This window comes from Pristiophorus japonicus, chromosome 5 (assembly GCF_044704955.1).
Source record: "Pristiophorus japonicus isolate sPriJap1 chromosome 5, sPriJap1.hap1, whole genome shotgun sequence".
Classification (NCBI taxonomy): Eukaryota; Metazoa; Chordata; class Chondrichthyes; family Pristiophoridae; genus Pristiophorus; species Pristiophorus japonicus.
The window spans coordinates 174,199,761-174,216,764 of NC_091981.1; positions in this window are offsets into that span (position 1 = coordinate 174,199,761).

Here is a 17,004-nt window from a genome sequence, read left to right on the forward strand (position 1 = left end):
TTGGAGCCGCCCAGAGTGGGGGAAGTGGAGGGAGCTCCTCACCATCCCTTGACAAGATAGTAGCTGCAGTGAGGACAGTGCTGGAGGGGACTGGGAAGGTAACCACGGAAACAAGCAGGGAAGCACCAGCAACCCTGCCAGTACAGAGGCCGTGACTAGCCCAGACCCAGCCTGCATACCTGTGCTCACTAGAATAGGGGACGACCCTGGGTCAAGATGGAAGTTGAGGGTGTATTGGGTACTTACCTTTTGGACACTGGTGCTTCCAGCACGATAGTCCATTCGGAGGACCACGCAACCTCACCTCTATCAAACGGGGTGCCGTATCAACTAGTTGGGTTCACAGGAAATAAGAAGGCTGGGTTTTTCTCAGTCCCGCTCGCAGTTCATTTAGGAGCACTCCAAACACAATGGAAATGCATCCTGATGAACTGGGAGCAGGTGGGAAAAGGGATCTTGGGGGCTGATTTCATCATCGCTCGCCAGATCCTAGTAGACTTGAGGAATCACTGTCTATGGGGCACAGTGGGCACGGGAGCAGAGGGAGAAGTCATGGTTATTGATAAGAAACAGGGAAAAGGGACTCTGTGTACAATGAAGTCAAAAGTGGGTTACGACCTGGAGTTTTTTATCGGTAACACCCCGGCCGAGTACCGGGCCTATGTGCAAGCAAATTTTGCAGCATTTGCCACCCATAAACATGATTGTGGGAGAGTCACAGGAGTGGAGGTTAGAATAGATGGGGATCCCAGGTCCCGCCCGCAAAAGCAGTATGGCTTTTCCTGAGATGCAGAAGCAGACTTGGAGACAGCTTTAAGCTCGCTTGTCGAGCAGGGTGTTTTGAGACCCATAGCCACCCATGTCAACTCCCCGCTTTGGTAGATTAGGAAACCGGACAATTCTTGGAGGGCTACGGTGGATTATAGGGTGCTCAATAAAAACATCCCAGCTTGTGCTCCCACAGTAGCGGCGGTTGCGGATCCGATAGGGTAAATCCCTGCATCCGCAACCACGTTCACAGTGTTGGACATATCCAACGGGTTCTGGTCAATCCCTGTACGGAGGGAAGACCAGTACAAGTTTGCCTGCACCTTCCGGGAACAGCAGTATACATGGAGCTGCCTCCCACAGGGCTTTCATAATAATCCCAGCATTTTTCACCAATGCATGGCGAACTGCTTAAAAGGCTTCAGCCAACCACACCAGCTGGTCCAGTATGTGGACGACCTGTTGTTGTTCACAGACAGCAGTGAGGAATATGGTCCACTGCTGGCCGAACTGCTGGTCTTACTGAAGGAAGGGGGTTTTAAAGTTAACCCCAAGAAAGCCCAGATAGGTCAAGGAGAGGTAAAATTCCTGGGCCTGACGATAAGGGCAGGAGAAAGGGCCATTGATGAGGCTAGAAGAAAGGCAGTGCAGGAACTCCCTGTCCCTAGGGATGTGTCGGGGGTAAGGTCTTTCCTGGGAATCACTGGCTACTGTAGGGACTTCATCGAGGACTATGCAGCCACTGCCGCCCCTCTGCTCAGACTCCTACATAAGGGGGTTGAATGGGAATGGGACGAGGGCTGTGAAGCAGCATTTGTCCATCTTAAGATAGACCTGCAGGTAGCACCAGCCCTTGGGGGCAATTGATGGGGGGGAGGAATTCTTCCTGGAGGTGGCAGCCAGTGGCGACAGCTTAAGTGCAGTGTTGCTCCAGGGGCGAAACGGTCAGCTGAGACCAGTGGTGTACTCCTCCAGGGTCCTCACGGAGGTAGAAAAGGGATACTCCAATTGTGAGAGGCACTTGCTTGCCACCCACTGGGCAGTAAAGAGAGCTCAGATCTTTACCGGAATATCCCCCATTACACTCCTCACCCATCATACCCCGACGCAGATGCTGTTGGACGGGAGGATTAAGGACGGGACAGTGAGCAGTGCTAGAATCACTCGCTGGACCCTCCTCCTCTCCCAAATGACTTTAAAGGTCAAGGGCTTCTGCGAGCCCAGGCTCGCAGCAAATTTAATCTATCCAGGGCAGCCGCATAGATGCTCTGTGGAGGGGGTATGGGACATCAACTTTGGATTTCGGGCAGGGATACACCCCACAGGCCGTGGGATCTATGTTGATGGCTCCAGTTCAGTGTCCGCGGGTACAAGACTCACGGGCTGCGGAATTGCCTTGGCTCTTAAACTCCCATGCACCCTGAACGCCCAGCAGGCGGAACTCTCGGCGGTGATGTATGTGGTCACACACCCCGAGGAATTCCCTACCCCATACACGATTTGCTCGGACAGCATGTTCACTTGCAATTCATGTACAGAGTATCTGGCGATTTGGTCACACCGGGGGTACACCTCTACCGATGGGAAGCCCTTTGTGACCAAACCCCTGCTAGAAAAGATCGTGGCTGCAGTGGGAGAAACCGGGGATGTATATATCCATAAGGTAAAGGCCCACTCCAAAACTGAGCCACGGGGGGAAGGTAACCAGCAGGTAGACCTGCTGGCAAGGGAAGGTGCTCGTACAGGTCGCCCATGGGACCCATACGAGGCAGGCAGGATAGCAGCAGCAAGAAGCAAGCCAGGGACACCAGGGAGCGTAGGGGCAGCTGCGGCTCCGGACCTTAAAGTAGTCCAGATGCAGGATCCGATCCTGAAGGCTGCCTTGGCTGCTATCAAAAAGGGGGAAAAGGCGGAGGGCCCATACAGTGCTGCAGATATTGCTGTGCGGGAAGGCATGTTGTTTAAAGGGGACAAATGGGTAGTGCCACCACAACACCGGAGGAAATTCCTTCAGCTGGCCCATGAGGGACATCCTGGGCCGGAATCTACCTGGCAACGGGTAGAAAAGGCAGGGTGATGGCCAGGCCTCCGGGAAGACGTCCGCGACTTCTGTGCAGGCTGCCTGGTTTGCGCTGCAAACAACCCAGACCCTCAGAAAAGGAAGGTGTCTATGGGACACGTCAGGCGGGTAGAGGGACCATGGCAGTCGATCCAGATCTACTACATCGGACCCCTACCAGCCGCCCAGGGAGGTTATAAATACTGCCATCCTGGTGGATGTGTTTTCCAAGTGGGTGGAAGCCTTCCTTTGCCGAACAGCTACCGCGGTGGGGACTGCAAAAATCCTGGTGAGGGAGGTGTTCTCTCGGTGGGGTCTACCTCAAATCGTGGAGTCCGACCGGGGAAGCCACTTCACCGGCCAGGTGATGCAGGCCACCCTAAAGGTGCTGGGGATAAGAGCCAAATGGCATGTCGCCTACAACCCTCAGTCCTCAGGCCCCGTAGAACGCCTGAACCGGACCCTAAAGGAAAGGGTGCGCAAGGAGACGGGAGACTCGCCAAACAAGTGGGTGGAGGTCTTACCGTTGGTCCTCATGGGAATCCGGGCCAGTCAGTCAAAGAGCACAGGGTACTCACCCCATGAGCTGATGACGGGCCGGATCATGAGAACCCCAGTGCATGTGTTGGCGCCGGTTCTCACCGAAGGGCAGCTTCGAGAGGTGAACCGGGACCGCTTCGTCAGGAATCTGTTTGAACAGCTTCAACAGATTCATTGGCAGGCGGCCAACAACATGGGTAAACAGCACCGTGCCAATCGGCTGCTGCTGGAACCCCGCAGTCACCATGATTGGGAGGTGGGCGACCAGGTGATGGTGAGAAGCTTCGCCCGGGTCGGGGTATTTGAACCACTGTATATGGGACCATACAGCATAGTCGACAAGGCTAGCCCTATGGTCTATGCAGTTCAATTGCCTTGCCGGGTGAAGTGGTATCACATTAATCAGTGTAAATTGTTTGACCCCAAAAGAGGTAAAAAACAGAGGGGACGAGCAAGGGAAGGGAATCAGGCACTGGGGGAAGAACAGGCCCCGGTGGATTTGGAGGCTCCGGAGGAGGCAGCGGGCCCCGAAGCTCTACAGCCGGGAATGGTTCACTGCTCCTGTAAGGCTATCCCACCACTGGGTAGAGGTTCCCAGCCCACTAACAGAAGTAGGGAGAAAGGCTCTACCATTAGCAAGGTCCAATGGGAAGCTGAACCTCCCATGGTGGATCAGCTGGGGCTAGCCCAAGAGGTGGAGGAGATAGCATTGCAGCCCATAACATGGGACTCTGCACCGACAGTAAGGAGGAGTGACAGAGTGCCACAGCCCAGGGCGCCGTGGTCCCCTGTTTACTTAGCTCCCCGCCCCAGACTGAGAAGGTGAAAAACAACAGGGAGGGTGCTCTGTTGCACCAGCAAGGGTCTCCCATCGATTATCCGGGGCTCGGGAGGGCCTTGGAGGGCAGCACAAGACTCATTAAGGGGGACTATACGAGCCCCTCAGCGGAGGGCATCCTGGTCCCCAGGGTACGGTCAGCCGAGTGGTCGACGACGCCTGTACAGGGACAGGATGTAGCCTGGCCACCCGGGGACGGGTGGTGGTGTATATATTTTCCCTTCCTGTTTTGTTATTTTGTGTTGTGTGCATATGTGTTTAGGTAAGGCAGTGACGGTTGGGTACAGCATTTTATGTTCGGAACATGTTAAGTGGGCCGAGCCTGGAGAGGTCTCTCAAGGCAAGGCCATATTCTTCTGGCCTTTCAGATGTCAACACCTCCCTACTGGACGTTAGTGATGCTGGTATCGCTAAGGATCTGCACCGAGCACCGAGGGGACACCGAGGACTCCCTGGTTTTCGGATGCTCCGGGGACAGAGCGCCGACAGTGACCACAGGAGAAGAGACTCCGGCGGCGGATGGCCGGGTCACCTACTCCCACGAGGGGAGATGGCCTGGGTGGTTGGGATAAAACTCCACCAAGTAATCCAACCATAAGGACTTTACTTACGGAGAGGCCTCCATCCCCTGCCCGGAGATCACTGTGGTCACTTCCAGAGAGTGACAGAAGGCAGGAAGGTATGCCTAACTTGCCAAGGGGACCTACCTCTGTGACGGTGGTGGTGGCTCAGAAAGCTCAAGAGGGACGTGGGAGACCGACACTCGGACTGGGAACGTCTGGATAATGATACCTACCGAACCATCATGGGGTCATCTGGCGGGGTAACAGTGTGCTGGGAGAAATGGTGGGCGTACGACCAAGAAATTTATTTGTGTATGTGGGGATCCACTCGCGTGTGTTCAGAGGGGGTCTCCATTGCTTTCTATGGGTGTGGTGGTCAGGATGCCCGTGATGGGGGCATCCCCACGACCAGCACCCCTGTACCGAGTGGAGAATGTGGGAGTCATTCGTGGAGGGGTGCATGTTCGATTCCAAGAGGTCCCACCTTATGTCACAATGTGGGAGCACACTGTGACAGGTACAGACCTCTCGGGTTGTCGGAGCAGGGGAGCACAGGTAATCCTGCGCCCCAGCACTTGAACGCTTTTGCAAGGCCACAATGCGGGTTCAGCACTGCTGGGGCAGAGCCCATCAATTGCACAATGGAGGTAATGGCCCCTAACCACATGCCTCTACAGGTAGCATATGTAGGTGGTGGGACCACAAGTGCCCAATGGTATGAACACAGACCGGGAAGATGGTGTCCAATACCGTACAGCAGCTTTTGCTTTAAATCCAGGGCAGAGGTTCAAGTGGCACACACCAGAATCACACCCATCCCTGAACTTTCCACGATTCACCTCATGGTACAAAACAACCTCATCCACCTACAACAATTATGTCGCCCATTTTGGCTATCCCATTGCCCCACTAGCTGAGAAACTTACAGCCCTCCTCCAGGCAGTGGATTTGTCTCAAAAACATTTTTACACCATGGAGCAGAAAACTGAAATTCTAGCAGGGGAGATTGCCCAGATTAAACCCCCAGCATGGTGGGATTTGGGAATAAGGGCAGACATACCTGCGTGGATCCGGGTGGGATCGCATGCCTAAGTAATCGGCCAACTCCTGATTGTAGCTTATCTGCTGGTTACAAGCTGTAAGCTCAGGAGAAAAAGAAAAAGAAAGCAGTTCCTCAGGCTACTACACAGACAGGAGAGCCGTTGCTAAACACTCAAGGCGTGTAAACAAAGTTTGACCGCGACACTTAGGCGGTTTTGTTATTCCCAGGGATGACTGTGTTTTCATACATGGCCCCTGGGGAGTTTGCAGGGCAGGTTTCTTTGTTGTACGGTTAAGACTGAAATGAGACTCAATGTACAATTGCTGCTGTAATCTTAAGTACATATATGTATATTGCTGTTGTATATTGTAACCTGTTGGATTCTGTGTTTTGTACCGCGTTAAAAGGAATTACGATATATATCAACGGGATCAGTTTAGAGTTAAACTGGGGAAAGTTGGGCAATTTGGGAGACCTAGGGTTTTCTCAGCACCCTGAACTTTGACACACTCGAGTGGTGTCTGACTGTGTCAGATGGGGGATTATGGAGGACGAAAACCCCCTCATTTTACCCAGAAGGAAAAGGGCTGTGGGATCAGTCTGTGCTGTGAATTGAAACCGATACAGTTTGACCGTGGCAGAGCAGTGATTGGATGGGGGAGGACACCGGAGGGCCAATGGTGAGACAGAGTCAGCCCGAAGCATGGGGCTTTCAAGCCAATGGGAGAGCACTTGCTCGAAAACTGTGCGACTGACTCACAACCATTATCGGACTATTGTCTTCCCCATGTTTACACTATGGAAGGAAATTATGCAGATCTTCAGAAAACTAGGGAACCCAAAACAGACCAAGGACCTACACAATGGCTACAGGAGGCCAACCCAATTAACACTTACTCAAACCTTGAGTAGGTTAGAGAAAACTGAATTGAAGGAAAATTATGCAGACCTTCAGAAACCAGGGAACCCAAAACACCCCAAGGGCCTACACAATGGCTACAGGAGGCCAACGCAATCAACACCCATTCAAACCTTGAGTAGGTTAACATCAGTGGAAAAAACCCGCAATAATCTAAAACTGCTGCATTTTTTTAAATCACAAAGCCCACCAATGGGAAGAATCGATTTCAGCAGGAGAGGCGGACTGGATAATCTGGCTGTAAAAAGGGGTTTCTGATGTAGGGTGGTTCCCTGCCCTCGTGATCCAACAACCAGCAAGTCTCTCGACACTGAAGGAAAACCAGTGTCCGAAGACACCGAAGATATAAGAAACGAACCACTAGACTTGCAGAAGACACAGTAGTGAGTATAACCTCTGGTCCCCGGAACTCCCAACTCAGTTAGGCCAGGAAAGGTGGGAGGTTGGGCATTGTACGGCTAAACTTGTGTAAAGATTTTCGTTGAGTCCGTTTAGTGGGATTTAGGGGGATTGTTTTGTTGGTGTATTGCTGTTTGTTGAGATATACCTTGTCAAATAAATTGGAAGCCTAAAGTTCCTCTTGGAATCACCTTGTCTCAGTTCTATTGTATTACATCTCCTGATCATGAGTCTTATGTCAGAACAGTGTAAGGGAAGCTAGGAGCGCCTCGAAAACGCTCAACTGTGTGTCACAAGCTAGGGAAGAAGGGGTGAGGAGTGTTTGACACTCACAGGTGCCTCACAGGCTAGGCATAAGCTGTGGGGACGCACGAGTCTCAAAACCCCCTTCATAAGCTGTGGACACAGTCTCTCCAGGGGTGCTCTTGCAGCACTCAGGGTACCTCACAGGCCAGGCATAAGCTGTGAGGGCAGAAGCCCAGAGAGAGACACCCAAGGTACAACAACACTCCCCGAGAACCCCTTACAAGTCTGCGGATGGGTTTGGCTTCAGGTCACTTAACAGCATGTCGCACATCTCAGACACATTCTCCCTTGAGAATTGCAACTGACACAAGCACTGCTCCTGTGACAGTTGTAGCTACATACACGAGCCTAAAATTCCACATTGCCTTTTTTTTGGCACTATTTCATATTAACGGCCATTTTTAAAATCCGAAATAATGCCAAAAAGAGTCCGAAGTTTCGCTAAAATTGTTTTTGGTTTTGGTGCAGCGCAGAAAGACCTTTGGTTCTGAGGGTGGAGCTAATTGTTAGCGCGGCAGAAGTGAGGCCCGTTCTCTGCACATGCGTGAAAATAAACCCTCTCATTTTCCACATGACGAGTGTGCCATTTCTAAAGAACTTTTGGGCAGATCTGTGAGTACCTGAAATCGGAGCTGCCAAACTAAAAAGAGGAAATGCATTCGATTTTGGCTTGACACCTGTGGTGTGAAAAACATAGGAAACATAGGAGTCCATTAAAACCAAAACCAAAAAGGAGATAGAGAACTCATATATCCTTAAAATGGAGCATGTATCTGAAAGGAGAAGGGCAAGAAATTTAGCGAAGACGTCAATGAGGGCCTGGTAGCTCACATTGAAAGGAGATAGTAGCAGATTGGCAACAAGGGTCCCGACAAACTGAAACTCACAGCAATGAATAAAGCTTGGGACGGAGTTGCAGAGGAGTTTTTGGCAGTGGCGTCCACCCTGAGGGACGGCAAGCAGTGCCACAAGAAGTGGCAGGACCTTGGCCAAGTATTTAGTGTAAGTAATATTTTTATGTATGCACTGCAATTACTAGAATTGTAAATGTGACTATCTTTGTGTGCCACGACAGCAGAAGGCCCCTCTCTTAAAAAGTTGTATTTTCATTTTGCAGAAGAACAATCGTGAGCGGACAAAAACTGACGGAGGTGTGCCAAATATGCAATCACTAACACCCTTAGAAATGAGGGTCGCTGGTACGATTGGTGCTGGCTTCAAAAGATTGGTCACCCTTGCACAAGCTGGGCGCAGCTTTCAGAGAGAGGGTAAGTCCTGCAAATTCCACAGTCTGGGTTGGCTAAATGTTAAGTACTGTGTGGGCTATGCTTCAGTTTAAATGGGATGTACTCTCCAACGGCTATGCTTCAGTTATGCAATGTGCTATCATTCATCGTGGTCCTCCAAATGAGCCTGCGCTATGTGAGCCTACTCATGTCACCCTGCCCCCTCCCCTGCTGCTTACCATTCGTCTGTTCTGTTACATTTTTCAGATGTTGCACATACATCCATTAAAGAAGGACAACCCCTGCCGCAGCACCAAAACCAGAAGTGGATGATGAGCATGACAACCTCGTCCATATTCAAGATCTTCCACCGCATGATGAGGATGAGGAGGAAAATCAGGGGGAGCAGGAAGACACCAGTATAACTCAGACGGTGATATTGCATTTGGAGGAGGTGGTGCCGGATAGGCATGTACCAAGCCCTTTCGAGGCCGCTACGACCAACGGGACATTTTGTGGTTGTCCAGCCTCCGATGTCGTGGTGGGTACAAGTGGGTTGCAGCACCATACCCAGGGTACCGGTGAGGAGGGGAAGGAGAGCTCAACAGCGCTCTCCTGAAATGCAGGATACACGGGAGGTGGTAGAGCTCCTGGGAATGAGTGGGGAGAGCATTGAGCTTACCCGATCGCTCATTGAGACCATGGGTGGGATGAGGGGAGAATTAGCAGGAGTGTCGGGAGAAGTAGCAGATCTGTCGGGAGGAAAGGCAACAGCACTGTCGGGAGGAGTTGCAACACTGTCAGGAGAGATTAGGGAGGGAATATCGGAGATAGCTGCTGCAATACGGGAACACACCCAGCGGCAATTAACAGCATCAATTGATACCACTCCCACTTCAATCCCCAGACCAACCTCAAGTACTGTGCCGGTTGATCCACAGGCTGGAGAGGCAAAAGAGGCTCAAGCCGGGCCTTCCAGATTGCCGTCTCCTGGGTCTGTCCACCAAGAAGTGCAATGCGTATTCGAGACAGTAACAATACCTTGGACTCACCGGGAATAGGGCTAAGGCTGTGCCAACGGCCAAAGGTAGTGGCAAGTACAAGAGGGGTGAGGGAAGAAGGGCGCGCGCGCAGCGGTGTTTGAATAAGGGGGGGGAGAGATGGCTGCAGTTAAAGTTTGTTTGCTGCTGTTGTTGTTTTGCTGTTCTTTTGTTCCTCTTTTATTGTTATTGAAATGATTTTAATGGAAAAGTTTTAAGTTTGATACTGTTGTGTACGTGTATAACTGACAAACTGAACCAAGAGAAATGTAACTAAACTGAACTGTGCTTTTATACAACCCAAAATGGTGTCCCAAACCGGCATGAACCAGAATGAATACAGCAACTGTGACTAGTTCCCGCAGCGTCCTAATGCCCGTCTAGTGTCCTGTAACAAACATATAGAGTATGAACACAACATATTTCCCCCCCTTTTAAAACACAGTCTATGAACAAACAAAGTCCTTGAGATAGCCAGGCGGTGTTCTGATACGGTGAGACCGGCGTGGAGCTTGCGGTGTTTGATCGAGGTTTCCTGCTAGTCTGTTGGCCTGTGAGTTGGATCAATATACAAGCGTTCCATCGAGGTGTGAGGGCTGAACTTTCTCCCGATCTGTTTTGGAGGCGAAAGTGAAGATATGAGCTTATGTCTATGGTTTGGGCGCTTAACTCTGACCCAATCTCCGTTCTTCAGTTAGGGATTTTGTGCACGTCATTTTGTGTCAGTTTACGACTTCGCTTTTCGTTGGTGTTCCAAAATCTGGGATGCGAGTGTGGTTATCTAGGTTTGGCTGGGAGTTGAGAATGTCCAGCAGCCAGCAAAGATTCTGCCCAATCATGAGCTCAGCGGGTGTCTTCCCCGTTAGCGAATGCTTTGTCGAGCGGTATGTGCGGAGAATGGTTTGAACGGCTTTGTCGAATGTTTGACCTGCTGCGAGGTTGGCTTTCAAACCCTCTTTAATGACACGGTTAAATCGCTCAACACCTCCGTTCCTTTGAGGATTGTACCGAGCAGTAAGGCAATGCTCGATATCATGACGAATGAGGAAATCCGCAAACTGGTCAGACACAAACTATGGTCCATTGTCTGGGAGGCCCCACTTAATGAACATATGCTGCAGAATAGTGACAATCATTGATGAGGTCACTGAACTTGTAGCGATTTCTGGCCATTTGGAATGCAGGTCATGTACTACAACAAGGAAATGCTGGTGCTGTGGAGCTGCTTCAACTGGACCGAAGTTATCCAAGTGAAGTTGTTGCCATGGTCTTTGTGGCCATGTAATGGGCTTCATTGGTGTTGGTCAGATGTTTGTGGCCTTTTCGCTCAGACTGCATGCTTCGCAGTGTGAGACAAACTCCTCGGTGCAAGTGTCAATCTCAGGCCACCATACTGAATCACGACATCTCTGCTTCATGCGGACAATGCCAGGGTGTCCATCGTGTGCCAATGAGAGAACGCGCTGTTGAAGTGACTTGGGAATTACTGCTCTATCACCACGAGCTAGGCAGCCATCATTCCAAGCGGAAAATTTAGCGCAAAATCTATGGAATGTTTTCAGCTCTTCTGGAATTTGCTTAGACCGCTCTGTCTGAAGGAAGAGGCACACGTGTTGGATCGTAGCATCACTCTGTGATTCAGTTTTGAGTTTGTTGCAGGAGACAAGGTTTCTGATGGACTGAGTGATGATCGATGTGACATATGTGTCGTCATCTGTGAACAAGTCAGCACAAGAGTCCGAAACAGGTGTCTAGCGGCTGAACATGTCAGCTACGTGGTTGCGACTGCCAGCGATGTACTGTACATCAAAGTTATACTGATGAAGACGATCTGACCATTGGCTGATTCGTAGTGGTCTGTGCCCAGATCCAATTCTACCGAGTAGCGTAGTTAGCGCTTGGTGATCTGTAGGAAGGATAAATTTCCTGCCATGGAGGTAGATGTGCCAGCATTCACATGCGTAGATGCAAGCGAGTGCTTTGTGTTCCTCTGTAGAGTATTTATGTTCTGCAGATGGAAAGCGTGCGAGAGGCGAAGGCTACTGGGTGTTCCAGGCCATCAATCCATTGCGAGAGCACAGCACCCATGGCGGTGCCTGATGCATTCTTGGTGATGTACGTAGTAGCATTCGTATCAAAATGCGCGAGGATAGGAGGGGTGTGATTTTCTCCTTAAGCGTGGTGAATGCCTGAGTCTGGGGATCTGTCCATTCCCAAGGGACGTCCTTGCTCAGCAACTTGCGAAGTGGTTCAGCAATCAGAGCGTAGTGCGGGACGAACTTCAGATACAAATGCTGAGGAATGATGAAAGTTCTTTGACGTTGGTAGCCTCCTGCATTCGCTGGATCGCGTCAATGGTGTCAAGCGGACCTTGTGCTATGAGTCTGTAGCCCAGAAAGTTTATTTCTCCAGCAGCGAATGTAAACTTATTGGCATTAAGGGTACTGTTATGTGTAGCAAGTCTAGCCATAATTGCGTGAAGTCGCTGGTCATGTTGCTCCATTGTCTCTCCATGGACGACGCTATAGTCAAGCAGATTGAGGGCTCCTTCTATGCCTGCTAGCATAGTAGTGACAATCTTCTGAAATGCACGGTGCAGAAGATAGTCCGTAGGGCATGCATCGATACTGATACAGACCATCATGCGTCGTGAATGCCGTGAACGGTTTGCTGTCCTCCGCTCGGGGCATTTGTAGGTAACTGCGGCGCATGTCGAGTTTCGTGAAAACTATTGAGCCATGGAATTCTGAAGACAGTTCGTCGATGGCAGGAAGAGGGTACTTGTCAGGGATGATGGCCTTGTTGACCTCTTTCAGTTCGCTGCATAGGTGGATCTCCCCATTTTTATGCCAAACAATGACTAACTTCGAGATCAAGGATGAGGAGACGATGCTCTCAATGTTTCCCTGAGATTCGAGTTGCATTAATTCTGTGGATACTTGGTCGCGAACCACAGATGGGAGACGGAAGGGTCAATGCGGGGATGATGACAGAATTTTGTTGTCCCTCCAAACCCTCTGAAGATTGAGGGATACTGCTTGTCAAAGTCCACCATGTACACAGGTGTGCCAGTTGGGTCGTAAACTTTGAACCCAAGCTTGTCAAAAAGGTCAACACCCATGAGGCTTCGTCCCTTTGCAACATGAAAGGAAAATTTATCCAATGTTATGTCCTTGTTATTGTGTATGTAGGCAACCTTGGTAATGACTCCACGAGGCAAGGGTATGGTACTCAAACTGTGTAGACTGTAGTCCTTTATTTGCAGCTCCTCTAGTGAGGACACCAAGCTGTGAGCTTCCTTTGATACTGGGTTACCTGCAATGTGCAGGTAACCCTTAGATCTCCAGCAGCAGCACCCTCTGGTGTACAGTGTAAAGGTACATTCAGTATTACAGACATCATATAACAATACAAGTATGCATACATAACAACACTCCCCCCATAGCAATTTTCAAGTCCTTATTGTCATGACCTGGGGAGGTGATCAGTAGTGTGCTATGGGAGGTTGTGGTGAGAGTTGTGTGGGTGCCAGGTGTGATCCCTGTACTTTGAGGTTGGCCTCATACATTTCCCCCCCCGTCACACACAGACCATGTTGTGGGATCCCTCAGTGGGATAGCCAGTGCAGCAGTGGGTAGGGTACATACTCTGTGGTATGGGTAAGAGGACCAGGGCCACAGGACTGTGTGGGCTCCTTGTCCTCCATTTGGGATGAGGGTCTGGTCATCCCAGGGTTCGCCAGGAAAGCTGGAGGGTATTGGCCTCTCACTCCTGGTGGTGGCCCTGGTGGCCAGGGGGTGTATGGCCGATCTGGGGCAATTTGCCAGAGGTGGTGGCTGTGCTGCCCATTGACTGCTATCCCTGTAGTGGGTCTGCTCCCACTGGGTGTGTGTGAGTCCTTCCTGGGCCATCACATTTGTCCCAAAGGTCCAGGCTACATGGTCTGGTAACCCGCTGGACCTGGGGGTCTCCCACGGAGGGATTGCTTTAGCATTTACATTGTCCCTGTAGAACCCAGTGTCCTTTAACAGTCTCCTACCTGTATACATGACATGTTGGCACCTATCATACATAGTCGAGTCTACATTATTAACTACCTTTACATTGTTAATTACAGCATTTACATCACTTTCTTGTATCATGGTCTCCCCATACATGATTACATTAGTTATTCTGAATTTACCACCATAATCATTAGACCTTACAAGCTTGCTCTTAACCTTAGTTACATAGGCATTCATTTCATTTTTCACATCAGTTACACCAGCATCACAATTCCTCATTACATTATCATACCTGCACCCATTTATTGCATTTTTAGCTTTAAAGTCCTTGTCATCTTTCAGTTGAAACTGTCCCTTTAATTTTTTTTGGTTACCGGTCTCCTTTAAGGGAGCGTTCCAATCCAATTCGCCGCTCGGTTCCACGTGTCGCTCCTACAACGCTGTCCCTCGTAGTCTGGTCGGGCCATTTTGATTGTAGGTTCTCCTCGTGATGCGGCCGTCATCTTCAGGCTCTCCATCAGGTGGTCCTTTCCTCCTCAGGTTCAACCATGAGCATCGGGAAACCACTTTTCTCGATGATAGTCATCTCTTGAAGTTCTGTTCCGGCCTGGAAGGTGAGGTTTGGACTTTCGGTCCTGGAGATCTCGCCAAGGTGTTGTTGCGTCGTCGCTGCGCAGTCGAGCTGGACGGTGGGATCTCTAGATGCAGCGATGGATCCTGTAAAGTCCTGTCCCCTCAGTACAGATTCACACGAGGCATGTAGTGAAGTCAAGGTCACTCTGGACCTACACCTTTATTTCACAGCTCTGGAATGCTGCACTTGCCTGAGACCTGTCCTTATATACCTGTCTCTTGCAAGTGCACCCCTGGTGGTAAGGTATGCTGGTGGGTACAGGTTATATCTTATTACAGTCATGTATAGCATGTTGGGATACAGTTATATATAATAATGTAAGATACATGACATCACCCTCTCCCAAGGTCTTATTGTCTTTATAAGTTCAGTCTCTCAGGTGGTCTACGCTCTCGCGTGGAGCGTCTGAGTTGTGGTTCAGTTGTTTGCCTTGGTGTCTGTTTTTCTTTGGGTGTGGTTGCTGGTATCTTGCCTGGGCTGTCTGTTTCCATTGGTGTGATTATTGTTGACTCGCCTGGGCTGTCTGTTGGGATTGCCCTTTCCTCAGGTTGTTCCCTCTGTCTGTCCACCAGGTGTGGTGCAGGTTGCACATTGTAGTCTGCCTCTGGTTCCGCAGTGCTGTTGGTAAATCTGCTTTTGACTTGGTCTACATGCCTCCAGCAGGTTTTGCCATTGTCCATTTGTACTACCAGTAGCCTGTTTACTTCCTTGCCCATTACTGTCCCTGCAAGCCATTTGGGACCCCTGCCATAGTTTAGTACAAACACTTTGTCCCCTATCTCATTCCATCTCCCCCTCGAATTTCTGTCATGGTACTCAGTCAGCTTACGGCACTTTGCCTCAACGATTTCGTGCATGTCTAGGAGGATTAATGAGAGCCTTGTTTTTAAAGTCCTTTTCATCAACAGTTGCATGGGGGGGAGGGGGATCCCAGTCAGTGAGTGCGGACGAGATCTGTATGCCAACAGCAGTCGCGACAGGCGACCCTGCAGCGTGGGACCTTGGATTTTAAGCGTGCCTTGTTTAATGATTTGCACTGCTCTCTCTGCCTGGCCATTGAAGGTTGAACGGTGCCGTCTTGACGTGATTTATGCCGTGGTCAATTATAAAGTCTTGGAATTCTGCACTGGTGAAGCACGGACCATTGTCACTGACTAATATGTCAGGGATTCCGTGCATTGCAAACATGGTTGCGAGGCTCTCCACAGTGGTGGAGGTTGTGCTCGAGTTTAAAATGGTGCATTCGATCCACTTTGAAAATGCATCTACAACTACGAGGATCATTTTGCCCATGAATGGGCCGGCATAGTCTACGTGCACCCGCGACCACAGTTTGCAAGGCCAGGGCCAGGGGCTCAGTGGAGCCTCCCTGGAGGCATTGCTGAGTTGGGCACAAATGGTGCACCTTCGGACGCAGAGCTCCAAGTCCGCGTCAATACCAGGCCACCAGACGTGGGATCTGGCTATGGCCTTCATGAGAACGATCCCCGGGTGCTCGCGGTGGAGCTCCCGGACAAATGCCTCTCTGTCTCGCAGAGGCATGACTACTCGGCTGCCCCACATCAGGCAGTCTGCTTGTAGTGATAGCTCATGCATGCGCCTGTGAAAGGGTTTTAATTCCTCGGGGCAGGCATCACGAGCCTCTGCCCAGTCACCGGTTAGCACACATCTTTTTACTAAGGATAACGTGGGGTCGCTGGCCGTCCAGGCTCTGATTTGGCGAGCCGTCATGGGCGAACCTGTGGACTCAAAGGCATTGATTGCCATGACTATCTCACAGTCCTGTTCGTCAGACCCTTCCGTGGTCGCCAGGGGTAGCCTGCTGAGCGCGTTGGCACAGTTGTCTGTGCCTGGTATGTGCCTTATGGTATAGTCGTAGGACGCCAGCATGAGTGCCCACCGTTGAATTCGCGCCGAGGCGTTGGCGGTTATTGTCTTGTTCTTGGATAGGAGGGACGTGAGGGATTTGTGGTCGGTTTCTAATGCGAACTTGGCCCCGAAAAGGTATTGGAGCATCCTTTTGACACCGTACACGCACGCGAGCGCCTCCTTCTCCACCATTCCGTACCCGCGCTCCGCCCGCGAAAGTGACCTGGAGGCATAAGCTATGGGTTGTAATTTGCCCGCACTATTGACATGTTGCAAAACGCACCCGACCCCATACGCTGACGTATCACATGTGAGAACTAGCTTTTTACCTGGGTCAAAGAAAGTTAAAACACTGTTGGAACACAGAAGATTGCGTGCCTTATTGAAGGCATGTTCCTGGGCGTCCCCCCAAAACCAATCGCACCCCTTTCTGAGTAGCATGTGGAGGGGCTCCAGCAGTGTGCTTAAGTTCTGCATAAAGTTCCCAAAGTAATTGAGTAGCCCGAGAAAGGCGCGCAGTTCTGAGACATTCCGGGGCCTGGGTGCCAGGCGAATTGCTTCTGTTTTGGACTCTGTTGGGCGGATTCCATCAGCGGCAATCCTTCTGCCCAAAAATTCAACCTCGGGTGCGAGAAACAGGCACTTGGATTTCTTGACTCGTAGGCCTACCCGATCCAACCGCTTTAGTACTTCCTCCAAATTACGGAGTTGGGAGTCGGTGTCCCTGCCCGTGATAAGTATGTCGTCTTGAAATACAACCGTCCCCGGGATGGATTTGAGCAGACTCTCCACGTTGC